Source organism: Anomaloglossus baeobatrachus, chromosome 5, assembly GCF_048569485.1.
Source record: "Anomaloglossus baeobatrachus isolate aAnoBae1 chromosome 5, aAnoBae1.hap1, whole genome shotgun sequence".
NCBI lineage: Eukaryota > Metazoa > Chordata > Amphibia > Anura > Aromobatidae > Anomaloglossus > Anomaloglossus baeobatrachus.
In genome coordinates this window covers 286,928,727-286,944,281 of record NC_134357.1, presented here as the reverse complement: position 1 = coordinate 286,944,281, position 15,555 = coordinate 286,928,727, and the positions used below count along the sequence as shown (strand labels likewise).

General features: G+C 41.2%; 27 non-coding genes across 27 annotated transcripts; all 27 read right to left on the bottom strand.

Moving 5' to 3' along the window:
- Positions 1-521: 521 nt before the first annotated feature.
- Positions 522-603, bottom strand: TRNAL-AAG (transfer RNA leucine (anticodon AAG)). Its single transcript has one exon. It is a non-coding gene; the product is annotated as a tRNA-Leu (tRNA).
- A 445-nt stretch (positions 604-1,048) lies between these two features.
- Positions 1,049-1,130, bottom strand: TRNAL-UAG (transfer RNA leucine (anticodon UAG)). Its single transcript has one exon. It is a non-coding gene; the product is annotated as a tRNA-Leu (tRNA).
- A 485-nt stretch (positions 1,131-1,615) lies between these two features.
- Positions 1,616-1,697, bottom strand: TRNAL-AAG (transfer RNA leucine (anticodon AAG)). Its single transcript has one exon. It is a non-coding gene; the product is annotated as a tRNA-Leu (tRNA).
- Positions 1,698-2,142: 445 nt separating this feature from the next.
- TRNAL-UAG (transfer RNA leucine (anticodon UAG)) lies at positions 2,143-2,224 on the bottom strand. Its single transcript has one exon. It is a non-coding gene; the product is annotated as a tRNA-Leu (tRNA).
- A 485-nt stretch (positions 2,225-2,709) lies between these two features.
- Positions 2,710-2,791, bottom strand: TRNAL-AAG (transfer RNA leucine (anticodon AAG)). Its single transcript has one exon. It is a non-coding gene; the product is annotated as a tRNA-Leu (tRNA).
- Positions 2,792-3,236: 445 nt separating this feature from the next.
- TRNAL-UAG (transfer RNA leucine (anticodon UAG)) lies at positions 3,237-3,318 on the bottom strand. The gene has a single exon. It is a non-coding gene; the product is annotated as a tRNA-Leu (tRNA).
- A 1,013-nt stretch (positions 3,319-4,331) lies between these two features.
- TRNAL-UAG (transfer RNA leucine (anticodon UAG)) lies at positions 4,332-4,413 on the bottom strand. The gene has a single exon. It is a non-coding gene; the product is annotated as a tRNA-Leu (tRNA).
- A 485-nt stretch (positions 4,414-4,898) lies between these two features.
- TRNAL-AAG (transfer RNA leucine (anticodon AAG)) lies at positions 4,899-4,980 on the bottom strand. The gene has a single exon. It is a non-coding gene; the product is annotated as a tRNA-Leu (tRNA).
- A 445-nt stretch (positions 4,981-5,425) lies between these two features.
- Positions 5,426-5,507, bottom strand: TRNAL-UAG (transfer RNA leucine (anticodon UAG)). The gene has a single exon. It is a non-coding gene; the product is annotated as a tRNA-Leu (tRNA).
- Positions 5,508-5,992: 485 nt separating this feature from the next.
- On the bottom strand, positions 5,993-6,074 carry TRNAL-AAG (transfer RNA leucine (anticodon AAG)). Its single transcript has one exon. It is a non-coding gene; the product is annotated as a tRNA-Leu (tRNA).
- Positions 6,075-6,519: 445 nt separating this feature from the next.
- TRNAL-UAG (transfer RNA leucine (anticodon UAG)) lies at positions 6,520-6,601 on the bottom strand. The gene has a single exon. It is a non-coding gene; the product is annotated as a tRNA-Leu (tRNA).
- Positions 6,602-7,086: 485 nt separating this feature from the next.
- Positions 7,087-7,168, bottom strand: TRNAL-AAG (transfer RNA leucine (anticodon AAG)). The gene has a single exon. It is a non-coding gene; the product is annotated as a tRNA-Leu (tRNA).
- Positions 7,169-7,613: 445 nt separating this feature from the next.
- TRNAL-UAG (transfer RNA leucine (anticodon UAG)) lies at positions 7,614-7,695 on the bottom strand. The gene has a single exon. It is a non-coding gene; the product is annotated as a tRNA-Leu (tRNA).
- Positions 7,696-8,180: 485 nt separating this feature from the next.
- TRNAL-AAG (transfer RNA leucine (anticodon AAG)) lies at positions 8,181-8,262 on the bottom strand. Its single transcript has one exon. It is a non-coding gene; the product is annotated as a tRNA-Leu (tRNA).
- Positions 8,263-8,707: 445 nt separating this feature from the next.
- TRNAL-UAG (transfer RNA leucine (anticodon UAG)) lies at positions 8,708-8,789 on the bottom strand. Its single transcript has one exon. It is a non-coding gene; the product is annotated as a tRNA-Leu (tRNA).
- A 485-nt stretch (positions 8,790-9,274) lies between these two features.
- Positions 9,275-9,356, bottom strand: TRNAL-AAG (transfer RNA leucine (anticodon AAG)). The gene has a single exon. It is a non-coding gene; the product is annotated as a tRNA-Leu (tRNA).
- A 445-nt stretch (positions 9,357-9,801) lies between these two features.
- TRNAL-UAG (transfer RNA leucine (anticodon UAG)) lies at positions 9,802-9,883 on the bottom strand. The gene has a single exon. It is a non-coding gene; the product is annotated as a tRNA-Leu (tRNA).
- Positions 9,884-10,368: 485 nt separating this feature from the next.
- TRNAL-AAG (transfer RNA leucine (anticodon AAG)) lies at positions 10,369-10,450 on the bottom strand. Its single transcript has one exon. It is a non-coding gene; the product is annotated as a tRNA-Leu (tRNA).
- Positions 10,451-10,895: 445 nt separating this feature from the next.
- Positions 10,896-10,977, bottom strand: TRNAL-UAG (transfer RNA leucine (anticodon UAG)). The gene has a single exon. It is a non-coding gene; the product is annotated as a tRNA-Leu (tRNA).
- A 485-nt stretch (positions 10,978-11,462) lies between these two features.
- Positions 11,463-11,544, bottom strand: TRNAL-AAG (transfer RNA leucine (anticodon AAG)). Its single transcript has one exon. It is a non-coding gene; the product is annotated as a tRNA-Leu (tRNA).
- A 445-nt stretch (positions 11,545-11,989) lies between these two features.
- On the bottom strand, positions 11,990-12,071 carry TRNAL-UAG (transfer RNA leucine (anticodon UAG)). Its single transcript has one exon. It is a non-coding gene; the product is annotated as a tRNA-Leu (tRNA).
- A 485-nt stretch (positions 12,072-12,556) lies between these two features.
- Positions 12,557-12,638, bottom strand: TRNAL-AAG (transfer RNA leucine (anticodon AAG)). Its single transcript has one exon. It is a non-coding gene; the product is annotated as a tRNA-Leu (tRNA).
- A 445-nt stretch (positions 12,639-13,083) lies between these two features.
- Positions 13,084-13,165, bottom strand: TRNAL-UAG (transfer RNA leucine (anticodon UAG)). The gene has a single exon. It is a non-coding gene; the product is annotated as a tRNA-Leu (tRNA).
- A 485-nt stretch (positions 13,166-13,650) lies between these two features.
- Positions 13,651-13,732, bottom strand: TRNAL-AAG (transfer RNA leucine (anticodon AAG)). The gene has a single exon. It is a non-coding gene; the product is annotated as a tRNA-Leu (tRNA).
- Positions 13,733-14,177: 445 nt separating this feature from the next.
- TRNAL-UAG (transfer RNA leucine (anticodon UAG)) lies at positions 14,178-14,259 on the bottom strand. Its single transcript has one exon. It is a non-coding gene; the product is annotated as a tRNA-Leu (tRNA).
- Positions 14,260-14,744: 485 nt separating this feature from the next.
- Positions 14,745-14,826, bottom strand: TRNAL-AAG (transfer RNA leucine (anticodon AAG)). Its single transcript has one exon. It is a non-coding gene; the product is annotated as a tRNA-Leu (tRNA).
- Positions 14,827-15,271: 445 nt separating this feature from the next.
- On the bottom strand, positions 15,272-15,353 carry TRNAL-UAG (transfer RNA leucine (anticodon UAG)). Its single transcript has one exon. It is a non-coding gene; the product is annotated as a tRNA-Leu (tRNA).
- Positions 15,354-15,555: the final 202 nt, after the last annotated feature.

Genomic DNA, 15,555 nt, shown 5'->3' with positions numbered 1-15,555 from the left:
TAAATCCAGCGCCTTAGACCGCTCGGCCATGCTACCTGGGTGAAAAGCGATAAAATGTCCTTGGAGTAAGGGAAGTATAGCTGATTTTATTTTAAAGTAGTGTATGTGTGCTAACGGGCATATCTCTCTCCAACAGGACAAAGCAATAATTCTGAGAATTGTCTTTTCCTAAACATCAAAATGTACAAGTATCATATGAAAAGATTAAAGGATAAGCTCATTTAAAAGTAAGCAAATCATTAAGCTACATGAGATAAGAATTTGAAAACCTCAGAGGTAGTGGAGGTGGCAGCAGAGGGATTCAAGCCCACACACCCAAAGAGACTGCAGCCTTAATCCAGCACATCTAGACTCCACGACCATGACACTGCAAATGCTTGCTCCATTAAATAGCAAAACTGTTCAGGTATTTCTGAAAACTCACTGATTTACCTAATTTGATCATCATCACAAGATTGTTCTTTGCACAACCCAATCTACTATTAAATTCGACTTTTCATGAACTTCCTGACTGCAAAAGCTGGCAGCAGTGGGATTTGAACCCACGCCTCCAAAGAGACTGGAGCCTTAATCCAGCGCCTTAGACCGCTCGGCCATGCTACCTGGATGACAGCCGTGTCAACTTCCTTGGAGTAAGGCAAGTATAGCTGATTTCATTTTAAAGTAGTGTATGTGTGGTAATGGGCATATCACTCTCCAAAAAGACAAAGCAATAATTCTGAGAATTGTCTTTTCCTAAACATCAAAATATACAAGTATCATATGAAAAGATTAAAGGATAAGCTCAGTAAAAAGTAAGCAAATCATTACGCTACATGAGATAAGAATTTGAAAACCTCCGAGGTAGTAAGAGTGGCACCAGCGGGATTCAAACCCACACACCCAAAGAGACTGCAACCTTAAACCAGCACATCTAGACCCCACGAACCATGTTGCTGCAAATGCTTCCTCGATTCCATACTGACACAGTCCAGGTATTTCTGAAAACTCACTGATTTACCTAATTTGCTAATCGTCACAAGATTGTTCTTTGCCCAACACTAAAAGCTGGCAGCAGTGGGATTTGAACCCACGCCTCCAAAGAGACTGGAGCCTAAATCCAGCGCCTTAGACCGCTCGGCCATGCTACCTGGGTGAAAAGCGATAAAATGTCCTTGGAGTAAGGGAAGTATAGCTGATTTTATTTTAAAGTAGTGTATGTGTGCTAACGGGCATATCTCTCTCCAACAGGACAAAGCAATAATTCTGAGAATTGTCTTTTCCTAAACATCAAAATGTACAAGTATCATATGAAAAGATTAAAGGATAAGCTCATTTAAAAGTAAGCAAATCATTAAGCTACATGAGATAAGAATTTGAAAACCTCAGAGGTAGTGGAGGTGGCAGCAGAGGGATTCAAGCCCACACACCCAAAGAGACTGCAGCCTTAATCCAGCACATCTAGACTCCACGACCATGACACTGCAAATGCTTGCTCCATTAAATAGCAAAACTGTTCAGGTATTTCTGAAAACTCACTGATTTACCTAATTTGATCATCATCACAAGATTGTTCTTTGCACAACCCAATCTACTATTAAATTCGACTTTTCATGAACTTCCTGACTGCAAAAGCTGGCAGCAGTGGGATTTGAACCCACGCCTCCAAAGAGACTGGAGCCTTAATCCAGCGCCTTAGACCGCTCGGCCATGCTACCTGGATGACAGCCGTGTCAACTTCCTTGGAGTAAGGCAAGTATAGCTGATTTCATTTTAAAGTAGTGTATGTGTGGTAATGGGCATATCACTCTCCAAAAAGACAAAGCAATAATTCTGAGAATTGTCTTTTCCTAAACATCAAAATATACAAGTATCATATGAAAAGATTAAAGGATAAGCTCAGTAAAAAGTAAGCAAATCATTACGCTACATGAGATAAGAATTTGAAAACCTCCGAGGTAGTAAGAGTGGCACCAGCGGGATTCAAACCCACACACCCAAAGAGACTGCAACCTTAAACCAGCACATCTAGACCCCACGAACCATGTTGCTGCAAATGCTTCCTCGATTCCATACTGACACAGTCAAGGTATTTCTGAAAACTCACTGATTTACCTAATTTGCTAATCGTCACAAGATTGTTCTTTGCCCAACACTAAAAGCTGGCAGCAGTGGGATTTGAACCCACGCCTCCAAAGAGACTGGAGCCTAAATCCAGCGCCTTAGACCGCTCGGCCATGCTACCTGGGTGAAAAGCGATAAAATGTCCTTGGAGTAAGGGAAGTATAGCTGATTTTATTTTAAAGTAGTGTATGTGTGCTAACGGGCATATCTCTCTCCAACAGGACAAAGCAATAATTCTGAGAATTGTCTTTTCCTAAACATCAAAATGTACAAGTATCATATGAAAAGATTAAAGGATAAGCTCATTTAAAAGTAAGCAAATCATTAAGCTACATGAGATAAGAATTTGAAAACCTCAGAGGTAGTGGAGGTGCAGCAGAGGGATTCAAGCCCCACACACCCAAAGAGACTGCAGCCTTAATCCAGCACATCTAGACTCCACGACCATGACACTGCAAATGCTTGCTCCATTAAATAGCAAAACTGTTCAGGTATTTCTGAAAACTCACTGATTTACCTAATTTGATCATCATCACAAGATTGTTCTTTGCACAACCCAATCTACTATTAAATTCGACTTTTCATGAACTTCCTGACTGCAAAAGCTGGCAGCAGTGGGATTTGAACCCACGCCTCCAAAGAGACTGGAGCCTTAATCCAGCGCCTTAGACCGCTCGGCCATGCTACCTGGATGACAGCCGTGTCAACTTCCTTGGAGTAAGGCAAGTATAGCTGATTTCATTTTAAAGTAGTGTATGTGTGGTAATGGGCATATCACTCTCCAAAAAGACAAAGCAATAATTCTGAGAATTGTCTTTTCCTAAACATCAAAATATACAAGTATCATATGAAAAGATTAAAGGATAAGCTCAGTAAAAAGTAAGCAAATCATTACGCTACATGAGATAAGAATTTGAAAACCTCCGAGGTAGTAAGAGTGGCACCAGCGGGATTCAAACCCACACACCCAAAGAGACTGCAACCTTAAACCAGCACATCTAGACCCCACGAACCATGTTGCTGCAAATGCTTCCTCGATTCCATACTGACACAGTCCAGGTATTTCTGAAAACTCACTGATTTACCTAATTTGCTAATCGTCACAAGATTGTTCTTTGCCCAACACTAAAAGCTGGCAGCAGTGGGATTTGAACCCACGCCTCCAAAGAGACTGGAGCCTAAATCCAGCGCCTTAGACCGCTCGGCCATGCTACCTGGGTGAAAAGCGATAAAATGTCCTTGGAGTAAGGGAAGTATAGCTGATTTTATTTTAAAGTAGTGTATGTGTGCTAACGGGCATATCTCTCTCCAACAGGACAAAGCAATAATTCTGAGAATTGTCTTTTCCTAAACATCAAAATGTACAAGTATCATATGAAAAGATTAAAGGATAAGCTCATTTAAAAGTAAGCAAATCATTAAGCTACATGAGATAAGAATTTGAAAACCTCAGAGGTAGTGGAGGTGGCAGCAGAGGGATTCAAGCCCACACACCCAAAGAGACTGCAGCCTTAATCCAGCACATCTAGACTCCACGACCATGACACTGCAAATGCTTGCTCCATTAAATAGCAAAACTGTTCAGGTATTTCTGAAAACTCACTGATTTACCTAATTTGATCATCATCACAAGATTGTTCTTTGCACAACCCAATCTACTATTAAATTCGACTTTTCATGAACTTCCTGACTGCAAAAGCTGGCAGCAGTGGGATTTGAACCCACGCCTCCAAAGAGACTGGAGCCTTAATCCAGCGCCTTAGACCGCTCGGGCCATGCTACCTGGATGACAGCCGTGTCAACTTCCTTGGAGTAAGGCAAGTATAGCTGATTTCATTTTAAAGTAGTGTATGTGTGGTAATGGGCATATCACTCTCCAAAAAGACAAAGCAATAATTCTGAGAATTGTCTTTTCCTAAACATCAAAATATACAAGTATCATATGAAAAGATTAAAGGATAAGCTCAGTAAAAAGTAAGCAAATCATTACGCTACATGAGATAAGAATTTGAAAACCTCCGAGGTAGTAAGAGTGGCACCAGCGGGATTCAAACCCACACACCCAAAGAGACTGCAACCTTAAACCAGCACATCTAGACCCCACGAACCATGTTGCTGCAAATGCTTCCTCGATTCCATACTGACACAGTCAAGGTATTTCTGAAAACTCACTGATTTACCTAATTTGCTAATCGTCACAAGATTGTTCTTTGCCCAACACTAAAAGCTGGCAGCAGTGGGATTTGAACCCACGCCTCCAAAGAGACTGGAGCCTAAATCCAGCGCCTTAGACCGCTCGGCCATGCTACCTGGGTGAAAAGCGATAAAATGTCCTTGGAGTAAGGGAAGTATAGCTGATTTTATTTTAAAGTAGTGTATGTGTGCTAACGGGCATATCTCTCTCCAACAGGACAAAGCAATAATTCTGAGAATTGTCTTTTCCTAAACATCAAAATGTACAAGTATCATATGAAAAGATTAAAGGATAAGCTCATTTAAAAGTAAGCAAATCATTAAGCTACATGAGATAAGAATTTGAAAACCTCAGAGGTAGTGGAGGTGGCAGCAGAGGGATTCAAGCCCACACACCCAAAGAGACTGCAGCCTTAATCCAGCACATCTAGACTCCACGACCATGACACTGCAAATGCTTGCTCCATTAAATAGCAAAACTGTTCAGGTATTTCTGAAAACTCACTGATTTACCTAATTTGATCATCATCACAAGATTGTTCTTTGCACAACCCAATCTACTATTAAATTCGACTTTTCATGAACTTCCTGACTGCAAAAGCTGGCAGCAGTGGGATTTGAACCCACGCCTCCAAAGAGACTGGAGCCTTAATCCAGCGCCTTAGACCGCTCGGCCATGCTACCTGGATGACAGCCGTGTCAACTTCCTTGGAGTAAGGCAAGTATAGCTGATTTCATTTTAAAGTAGTGTATGTGTGGTAATGGGCATATCACTCTCCAAAAAGACAAAGCAATAATTCTGAGAATTGTCTTTTCCTAAACATCAAAATATACAAGTATCATATGAAAAGATTAAAGGATAAGCTCAGTAAAAAGTAAGCAAATCATTACGCTACATGAGATAAGAATTTGAAAACCTCCGAGGTAGTAAGAGTGGCACCAGCGGGATTCAAACCCACACACCCAAAGAGACTGCAACCTTAAACCAGCACATCTAGACCCCACGAACCATGTTGCTGCAAATGCTTCCTCGATTCCATACTGACACAGTCCAGGTATTTCTGAAAACTCACTGATTTACCTAATTTGCTAATCGTCACAAGATTGTTCTTTGCCCAACACTAAAAGCTGGCAGCAGTGGGATTTGAACCCACGCCTCCAAAGAGACTGGAGCCTAAATCCAGCGCCTTAGACCGCTCGGCCATGCTACCTGGGTGAAAAGCGATAAAATGTCCTTGGAGTAAGGGAAGTATAGCTGATTTTATTTTAAAGTAGTGTATGTGTGCTAACGGGCATATCTCTCTCCAACAGGACAAAGCAATAATTCTGAGAATTGTCTTTTCCTAAACATCAAAATGTACAAGTATCATATGAAAAGATTAAAGGATAAGCTCATTTAAAAGTAAGCAAATCATTAAGCTACATGAGATAAGAATTTGAAAACCTCAGAGGTAGTGGAGGTGGCAGCAGAGGGATTCAAGCCCACACACCCAAAGAGACTGCAGCCTTAATCCAGCACATCTAGACTCCACGACCATGACACTGCAAATGCTTGCTCCATTAAATAGCAAAACTGTTCAGGTATTTCTGAAAACTCACTGATTTACCTAATTTGATCATCATCACAAGATTGTTCTTTGCACAACCCAATCTACTATTAAATTCGACTTTTCATGAACTTCCTGACTGCAAAAGCTGGCAGCAGTGGGATTTGAACCCACGCCTCCAAAGAGACTGGAGCCTTAATCCAGCGCCTTAGACCGCTCGGCCATGCTACCTGGATGACAGCCGTGTCAACTTCCTTGGAGTAAGGCAAGTATAGCTGATTTCATTTTAAAGTAGTGTATGTGTGGTAATGGGCATATCACTCTCCAAAAAGACAAAGCAATAATTCTGAGAATTGTCTTTTCCTAAACATCAAAATATACAAGTATCATATGAAAAGATTAAAGGATAAGCTCAGTAAAAAGTAAGCAAATCATTACGCTACATGAGATAAGAATTTGAAAACCTCCGAGGTAGTAAGAGTGGCACCAGCGGGATTCAAACCCACACACCCAAAGAGACTGCAACCTTAAACCAGCACATCTAGACCCCACGAACCATGTTGCTGCAAATGCTTCCTCGATTCCATACTGACACAGTCAAGGTATTTCTGAAAACTCACTGATTTACCTAATTTGCTAATCGTCACAAGATTGTTCTTTGCCCAACACTAAAAGCTGGCAGCAGTGGGATTTGAACCCACGCCTCCAAAGAGACTGGAGCCTAAATCCAGCGCCTTAGACCGCTCGGCCATGCTACCTGGGTGAAAAGCGATAAAATGTCCTTGGAGTAAGGGAAGTATAGCTGATTTTATTTTAAAGTAGTGTATGTGTGCTAACGGGCATATCTCTCTCCAACAGGACAAAGCAATAATTCTGAGAATTGTCTTTTCCTAAACATCAAAATGTACAAGTATCATATGAAAAGATTAAAGGATAAGCTCATTTAAAAGTAAGCAAATCATTAAGCTACATGAGATAAGAATTTGAAAACCTCAGAGGTAGTGGAGGTGGCAGCAGAGGGATTCAAGCCCACACACCCAAAGAGACTGCAGCCTTAATCCAGCACATCTAGACTCCACGACCATGACACTGCAAATGCTTGCTCCATTAAATAGCAAAACTGTTCAGGTATTTCTGAAAACTCACTGATTTACCTAATTTGATCATCATCACAAGATTGTTCTTTGCACAACCCAATCTACTATTAAATTCGACTTTTCATGAACTTCCTGACTGCAAAAGCTGGCAGCAGTGGGATTTGAACCCACGCCTCCAAAGAGACTGGAGCCTTAATCCAGCGCCTTAGACCGCTCGGCCATGCTACCTGGATGACAGCCGTGTCAACTTCCTTGGAGTAAGGCAAGTATAGCTGATTTCATTTTAAAGTAGTGTATGTGTGGTAATGGGCATATCACTCTCCAAAAAGACAAAGCAATAATTCTGAGAATTGTCTTTTCCTAAACATCAAAATATACAAGTATCATATGAAAAGATTAAAGGATAAGCTCAGTAAAAAGTAAGCAAATCATTACGCTACATGAGATAAGAATTTGAAAACCTCCGAGGTAGTAAGAGTGGCACCAGCGGGATTCAAACCCACACACCCAAAGAGACTGCAACCTTAAACCAGCACATCTAGACCCCACGAACCATGTTGCTGCAAATGCTTCCTCGATTCCATACTGACACAGTCAAGGTATTTCTGAAAACTCACTGATTTACCTAATTTGCTAATCGTCACAAGATTGTTCTTTGCCCAACACTAAAAGCTGGCAGCAGTGGGATTTGAACCCACGCCTCCAAAGAGACTGGAGCCTAAATCCAGCGCCTTAGACCGCTCGGCCATGCTACCTGGGTGAAAAGCGATAAAATGTCCTTGGAGTAAGGGAAGTATAGCTGATTTTATTTTAAAGTAGTGTATGTGTGCTAACGGGCATATCTCTCTCCAACAGGACAAAGCAATAATTCTGAGAATTGTCTTTTCCTAAACATCAAAATGTACAAGTATCATATGAAAAGATTAAAGGATAAGCTCATTTAAAAGTAAGCAAATCATTAAGCTACATGAGATAAGAATTTGAAAACCTCAGAGGTAGTGGAGGTGGCAGCAGAGGGATTCAAGCCCACACACCCAAAGAGACTGCAGCCTTAATCCAGCACATCTAGACTCCACGACCATGACACTGCAAATGCTTGCTCCATTAAATAGCAAAACTGTTCAGGTATTTCTGAAAACTCACTGATTTACCTAATTTGATCATCATCACAAGATTGTTCTTTGCACAACCCAATCTACTATTAAATTCGACTTTTCATGAACTTCCTGACTGCAAAAGCTGGCAGCAGTGGGATTTGAACCCACGCCTCCAAAGAGACTGGAGCCTTAATCCAGCGCCTTAGACCGCTCGGCCATGCTACCTGGATGACAGCCGTGTCAACTTCCTTGGAGTAAGGCAAGTATAGCTGATTTCATTTTAAAGTAGTGTATGTGTGGTAATGGGCATATCACTCTCCAAAAAGACAAAGCAATAATTCTGAGAATTGTCTTTTCCTAAACATCAAAATATACAAGTATCATATGAAAAGATTAAAGGATAAGCTCAGTAAAAAGTAAGCAAATCATTACGCTACATGAGATAAGAATTTGAAAACCTCCGAGGTAGTAAGAGTGGCACCAGCGGGATTCAAACCCACACACCCAAAGAGACTGCAACCTTAAACCAGCACATCTAGACCCCACGAACCATGTTGCTGCAAATGCTTCCTCGATTCCATACTGACACAGTCCAGGTATTTCTGAAAACTCACTGATTTACCTAATTTGCTAATCGTCACAAGATTGTTCTTTGCCCAACACTAAAAGCTGGCAGCAGTGGGATTTGAACCCACGCCTCCAAAGAGACTGGAGCCTAAATCCAGCGCCTTAGACCGCTCGGCCATGCTACCTGGGTGAAAAGCGATAAAATGTCCTTGGAGTAAGGGAAGTATAGCTGATTTTATTTTAAAGTAGTGTATGTGTGCTAACGGGCATATCTCTCTCCAACAGGACAAAGCAATAATTCTGAGAATTGTCTTTTCCTAAACATCAAAATGTACAAGTATCATATGAAAAGATTAAAGGATAAGCTCATTTAAAAGTAAGCAAATCATTAAGCTACATGAGATAAGAATTTGAAAACCTCAGAGGTAGTGGAGGTGGCAGCAGAGGGATTCAAGCCCACACACCCAAAGAGACTGCAGCCTTAATCCAGCACATCTAGACTCCACGACCATGACACTGCAAATGCTTGCTCCATTAAATAGCAAAACTGTTCAGGTATTTCTGAAAACTCACTGATTTACCTAATTTGATCATCATCACAAGATTGTTCTTTGCACAACCCAATCTACTATTAAATTCGACTTTTCATGAACTTCCTGACTGCAAAAGCTGGCAGCAGTGGGATTTGAACCCACGCCTCCAAAGAGACTGGAGCCTTAATCCAGCGCCTTAGACCGCTCGGCCATGCTACCTGGATGACAGCCGTGTCAACTTCCTTGGAGTAAGGCAAGTATAGCTGATTTCATTTTAAAGTAGTGTATGTGTGGTAATGGGCATATCACTCTCCAAAAAGACAAAGCAATAATTCTGAGAATTGTCTTTTCCTAAACATCAAAATATACAAGTATCATATGAAAAGATTAAAGGATAAGCTCAGTAAAAAGTAAGCAAATCATTACGCTACATGAGATAAGAATTTGAAAACCTCCGAGGTAGTAAGAGTGGCACCAGCGGGATTCAAACCCACACACCCAAAGAGACTGCAACCTTAAACCAGCACATCTAGACCCCACGAACCATGTTGCTGCAAATGCTTCCTCGATTCCATACTGACACAGTCCAGGTATTTCTGAAAACTCACTGATTTACCTAATTTGCTAATCGTCACAAGATTGTTCTTTGCCCAACACTAAAAGCTGGCAGCAGTGGGATTTGAACCCACGCCTCCAAAGAGACTGGAGCCTAAATCCAGCGCCTTAGACCGCTCGGCCATGCTACCTGGGTGAAAAGCGATAAAATGTCCTTGGAGTAAGGGAAGTATAGCTGATTTTATTTTAAAGTAGTGTATGTGTGCTAACGGGCATATCTCTCTCCAACAGGACAAAGCAATAATTCTGAGAATTGTCTTTTCCTAAACATCAAAATGTACAAGTATCATATGAAAAGATTAAAGGATAAGCTCATTTAAAAGTAAGCAAATCATTAAGCTACATGAGATAAGAATTTGAAAACCTCAGAGGTAGTGGAGGTGGCAGCAGAGGGATTCAAGCCCACACACCCAAAGAGACTGCAGCCTTAATCCAGCACATCTAGACTCCACGACCATGACACTGCAAATGCTTGCTCCATTAAATAGCAAAACTGTTCAGGTATTTCTGAAAACTCACTGATTTACCTAATTTGATCATCATCACAAGATTGTTCTTTGCACAACCCAATCTACTATTAAATTCGACTTTTCATGAACTTCCTGACTGCAAAAGCTGGCAGCAGTGGGATTTGAACCCACGCCTCCAAAGAGACTGGAGCCTTAATCCAGCGCCTTAGACCGCTCGGCCATGCTACCTGGATGACAGCCGTGTCAACTTCCTTGGAGTAAGGCAAGTATAGCTGATTTCATTTTAAAGTAGTGTATGTGTGGTAATGGGCATATCACTCTCCAAAAAGACAAAGCAATAATTCTGAGAATTGTCTTTTCCTAAACATCAAAATATACAAGTATCATATGAAAAGATTAAAGGATAAGCTCAGTAAAAAGTAAGCAAATCATTACGCTACATGAGATAAGAATTTGAAAACCTCCGAGGTAGTAAGAGTGGCACCAGCGGGATTCAAACCCACACACCCAAAGAGACTGCAACCTTAAACCAGCACATCTAGACCCCACGAACCATGTTGCTGCAAATGCTTCCTCGATTCCATACTGACACAGTCCAGGTATTTCTGAAAACTCACTGATTTACCTAATTTGCTAATCGTCACAAGATTGTTCTTTGCCCAACACTAAAAGCTGGCAGCAGTGGGATTTGAACCCACGCCTCCAAAGAGACTGGAGCCTAAATCCAGCGCCTTAGACCGCTCGGCCATGCTACCTGGGTGAAAAGCGATAAAATGTCCTTGGAGTAAGGGAAGTATAGCTGATTTTATTTTAAAGTAGTGTATGTGTGCTAACGGGCATATCTCTCTCCAACAGGACAAAGCAATAATTCTGAGAATTGTCTTTTCCTAAACATCAAAATGTACAAGTATCATATGAAAAGATTAAAGGATAAGCTCATTTAAAAGTAAGCAAATCATTAAGCTACATGAGATAAGAATTTGAAAACCTCAGAGGTAGTGGAGGTGGCAGCAGAGGGATTCAAGCCCACACACCCAAAGAGACTGCAGCCTTAATCCAGCACATCTAGACTCCACGACCATGACACTGCAAATGCTTGCTCCATTAAATAGCAAAACTGTTCAGGTATTTCTGAAAACTCACTGATTTACCTAATTTGATCATCATCACAAGATTGTTCTTTGCACAACCCAATCTACTATTAAATTCGACTTTTCATGAACTTCCTGACTGCAAAAGCTGGCAGCAGTGGGATTTGAACCCACGCCTCCAAAGAGACTGGAGCCTTAATCCAGCGCCTTAGACCGCTCGGCCATGCTACCTGGATGACAGCCGTGTCAACTTCCTTGGAGTAAGGCAAGTATAGCTGATTTCATTTTAAAGTAGTGTATGTGTGGTAATGGGCATATCACTCTCCAAAAAGACAAAGCAATAATTCTGAGAATTGTCTTTTCCTAAACATCAAAATATACAAGTATCATATGAAAAGATTAAAGGATAAGCTCAGTAAAAAGTAAGCAAATCATTACGCTACATGAGATAAGAATTTGAAAACCTCCGAGGTAGTAAGAGTGGCACCAGCGGGATTCAAACCCACACACCCAAAGAGACTGCAACCTTAAACCAGCACATCTAGACCCCACGAACCATGTTGCTGCAAATGCTTCCTCGATTCCATACTGACACAGTCAAGGTATTTCTGAAAACTCACTGATTTACCTAATTTGCTAATCGTCACAAGATTGTTCTTTGCCCAACACTAAAAGCTGGCAGCAGTGGGATTTGAACCCACGCCTCCAAAGAGACTGGAGCCTAAATCCAGCGCCTTAGACCGCTCGGCCATGCTACCTGGGTGAAAAGCGATAAAATGTCCTTGGAGTAAGGGAAGTATAGCTGATTTTATTTTAAAGTAGTGTATGTGTGCTAACGGGCATATCTCTCTCCAACAGGACAAAGCAATAATTCTGAGAATTGTCTTTTCCTAAACATCAAAATGTACAAGTATCATATGAAAAGATTAAAGGATAAGCTCATTTAAAAGTAAGCAAATCATTAAGCTACATGAGATAAGAATTTGAAAACCTCAGAGGTAGTGGAGGTGGCAGCAGAGGGATTCAAGCCCACACACCCAAAGAGACTGCAGCCTTAATCCAGCACATCTAGACTCCACGACCATGACACTGCAAATGCTTGCTCCATTAAATAGCAAAACTGTTCAGGTATTTCTGAAAACTCACTGATTTACCTAATTTGATCATCATCACAAGATTGTTCTTTGCACAACCCAATCTACTATTAAATTCGACTTTTCATGAACTTCCTGACTGCAAAAGCTGGCAGCAGTGGGATTTGAACCCACGCCTCCAAAGAGACTGGAGCCTTAATCCAGCGCCTTAGACCGCTCGGCCATGCTACCTGGATGACAGCCGTGTCAACTTCCTTGGAGTAAGGCAAGTATAGCTGATTTCATTTTAAAGTAGTGTATGTGTGGTAATGGGCATATCACTCTCCAAAAAGACAAAGCAATAATTCTGAGAATTGTCTTTTCCTAAACATCAAAATATACAAGTATCATATGAAAAGATTAAAGGATAAGCTCAGTAAAAAGTAAGCAAATCATTACGCTACATGAGATAAGAATTTGAAAACCTCCGAGGTAGTAAGAGTGGCACCAGCGGGATTCAAACCCACACACCCAAAGAGACTGCAACCTTAAACCAGCACATCTAGACCCCACGAACCATGTTGCTGCAAATGCTTCCTCGATTCCATACTGACACAGTCAAGGTATTTCTGAAAACTCACTGATTTACCTAATTTGCTAATCGTCACAAGATTGTTCTTTGCCCAACACTAAAAGCTGGCAGCAGTGGGATTTGAACCCACGCCTCCAAAGAGACTGGAGCCTAAATCCAGCGCCTTAGACCGCTCGGCCATGCTACCTGGGTGAAAAGCGATAAAATGTCCTTGGAGTAAGGGAAGTATAGCTGATTTTATTTTAAAGTAGTGTATGTGTGCTAACGGGCATATCTCTCTCCAACAGGACAAAGCAATAATTCTGAGAATTGTCTTTTCCTAAACATCAAAATGTACAAGTATCATATGAAAAGATTAAAGGATAAGCTCATTTAAAAGTAAGCAAATCATTAAGCTACATGAGATAAGAATTTGAAAACCTCAGAGGTAGTGGAGGTGGCAGCAGAGGGATTCAAGCCCACACACCCAAAGAGACTGCAGCCTTAATCCAGCACATCTAGACTCCACGACCATGACACTGCAAATGCTTGCTCCATTAAATAGCAAAACTGTTCAGGTATTTCTGAAAACTCACTGATTTACCTAATTTGATCATCATCACAAGATTGTTCTTTGCACAACCCAATCTACTATTAAATTCGACTTTTCATGAACTTCCTGACTGCAAAAGCTGGCAGCAGTGGGATTTGAACCCACGCCTCCAAAGAGACTGGAGCCTTAATCCAGCGCCTTAGACCGCTCGGCCATGCTACCTGGATGACAGCCGTGTCAACTTCCTTGGAGTAAGGCAAGTATAGCTGATTTCATTTTAAAGTAGTGTATGTGTGGTAATGGGCATATCACTCTCCAAAAAGACAAAGCAATAATTCTGAGAATTGTCTTTTCCTAAACATCAAAATATACAAGTATCATATGAAAAGATTAAAGGATAAGCTCAGTAAAAAGTAAGCAAATCATTACGCTACATGAGATAAGAATTTGAAAACCTCCGAGGTAGTAAGAGTGGCACCAGCGGGATTCAAACCCACACACCCAAAGAGACTGCAACCTTAAACCAGCACATCTAGACCCCACGAACCATGTTGCTGCAAATGCTTCCTCGATTCCATACTGACACAGTCCAGGTATTTCTGAAAACTCACTGATTTACCTAATTTGCTAATCGTCACAAGATTGTTCTTTGCCCAACACTAAAAGCTGGCAGCAGTGGGATTTGAACCCACGCCTCCAAAGAGACTGGAGCCTAAATCCAGCGCCTTAGACCGCTCGGCCATGCTACCTGGGTGAAAAGCGATAAAATGTCCTTGGAGTAAGGGAAGTATAGCTGATTTTATTTTAAAGTAGTGTATGTGTGCTAACGGGCATATCTCTCTCCAACAGGACAAAGCAATAATTCTGAGAATTGTCTTTTCCTAAACATCAAAATGTACAAGTATCATATGAAAAGATTAAAGGATAAGCTCATTTAAAAGTAAGCAAATCATTAAGCTACATGAGATAAGAATTTGAAAACCTCAGAGGTAGTGGAGGTGGCAGCAGAGGGATTCAAGCCCACACACCCAAAGAGACTGCAGCCTTAATCCAGCACATCTAGACTCCACGACCATGACACTGCAAATGCTTGCTCCATTAAATAGCAAAACTGTTCAGGTATTTCTGAAAACTCACTGATTTACCTAATTTGATCATCATCACAAGATTGTTCTTTGCACAACCCAATCTACTATTAAATTCGACTTTTCATGAACTTCCTGACTGCAAAAGCTGGCAGCAGTGGGATTTGAACCCACGCCTCCAAAGAGACTGGAGCCTTAATCCAGCGCCTTAGACCGCTCGGCCATGCTACCTGGATGACAGCCGTGTCAACTTCCTTGGAGTAAGGCAAGTATAGCTGATTTCATTTTAAAGTAGTGTATGTGTGGTAATGGGCATATCACTCTCCAAAAAGACAAAGCAATAATTCTGAGAATTGTCTTTTCCTAAACATCAAAATATACAAGTATCATATGAAAAGATTAAAGGATAAGCTCAGTAAAAAGTAAGCAAATCATTACGCTACATGAGATAAGAATTTGAAAACCTCCGAGGTAGTAAGAGTGGCACCAGCGGGATTCAAACCCACACACCCAAAGAGACTGCAACCTTAAACCAGCACATCTAGACCCCACGAACCATGTTGCTGCAAATGCTTCCTCGATTCCATACTGACACAGTCCAGGTATTTCTGAAAACTCACTGATTTACCTAATTTGCTAATCGTCACAAGATTGTTCTTTGCCCAACACTAAAAGCTGGCAGCAGTGGGATTTGAACCCACGCCTCCAAAGAGACTGGAGCCTAAATCCAGCGCCTTAGACCGCTCGGCCATGCTACCTGGGTGAAAAGCAATAAAATGTCCTTGGAGTAAGGGAAGTATAGCTGATTTTATTTTAAAGTAGTGTATGTGTGCTAACGGGCATATCTCTCTCCAACAGGACAAAGCAATAATTCTGAGAATTGTCTTTTCCTAAACATCAAAATGTACAAGTATCATATGAAAAGATTAAAGGATAAGCTCATTTAAAAGTAAGCAAATC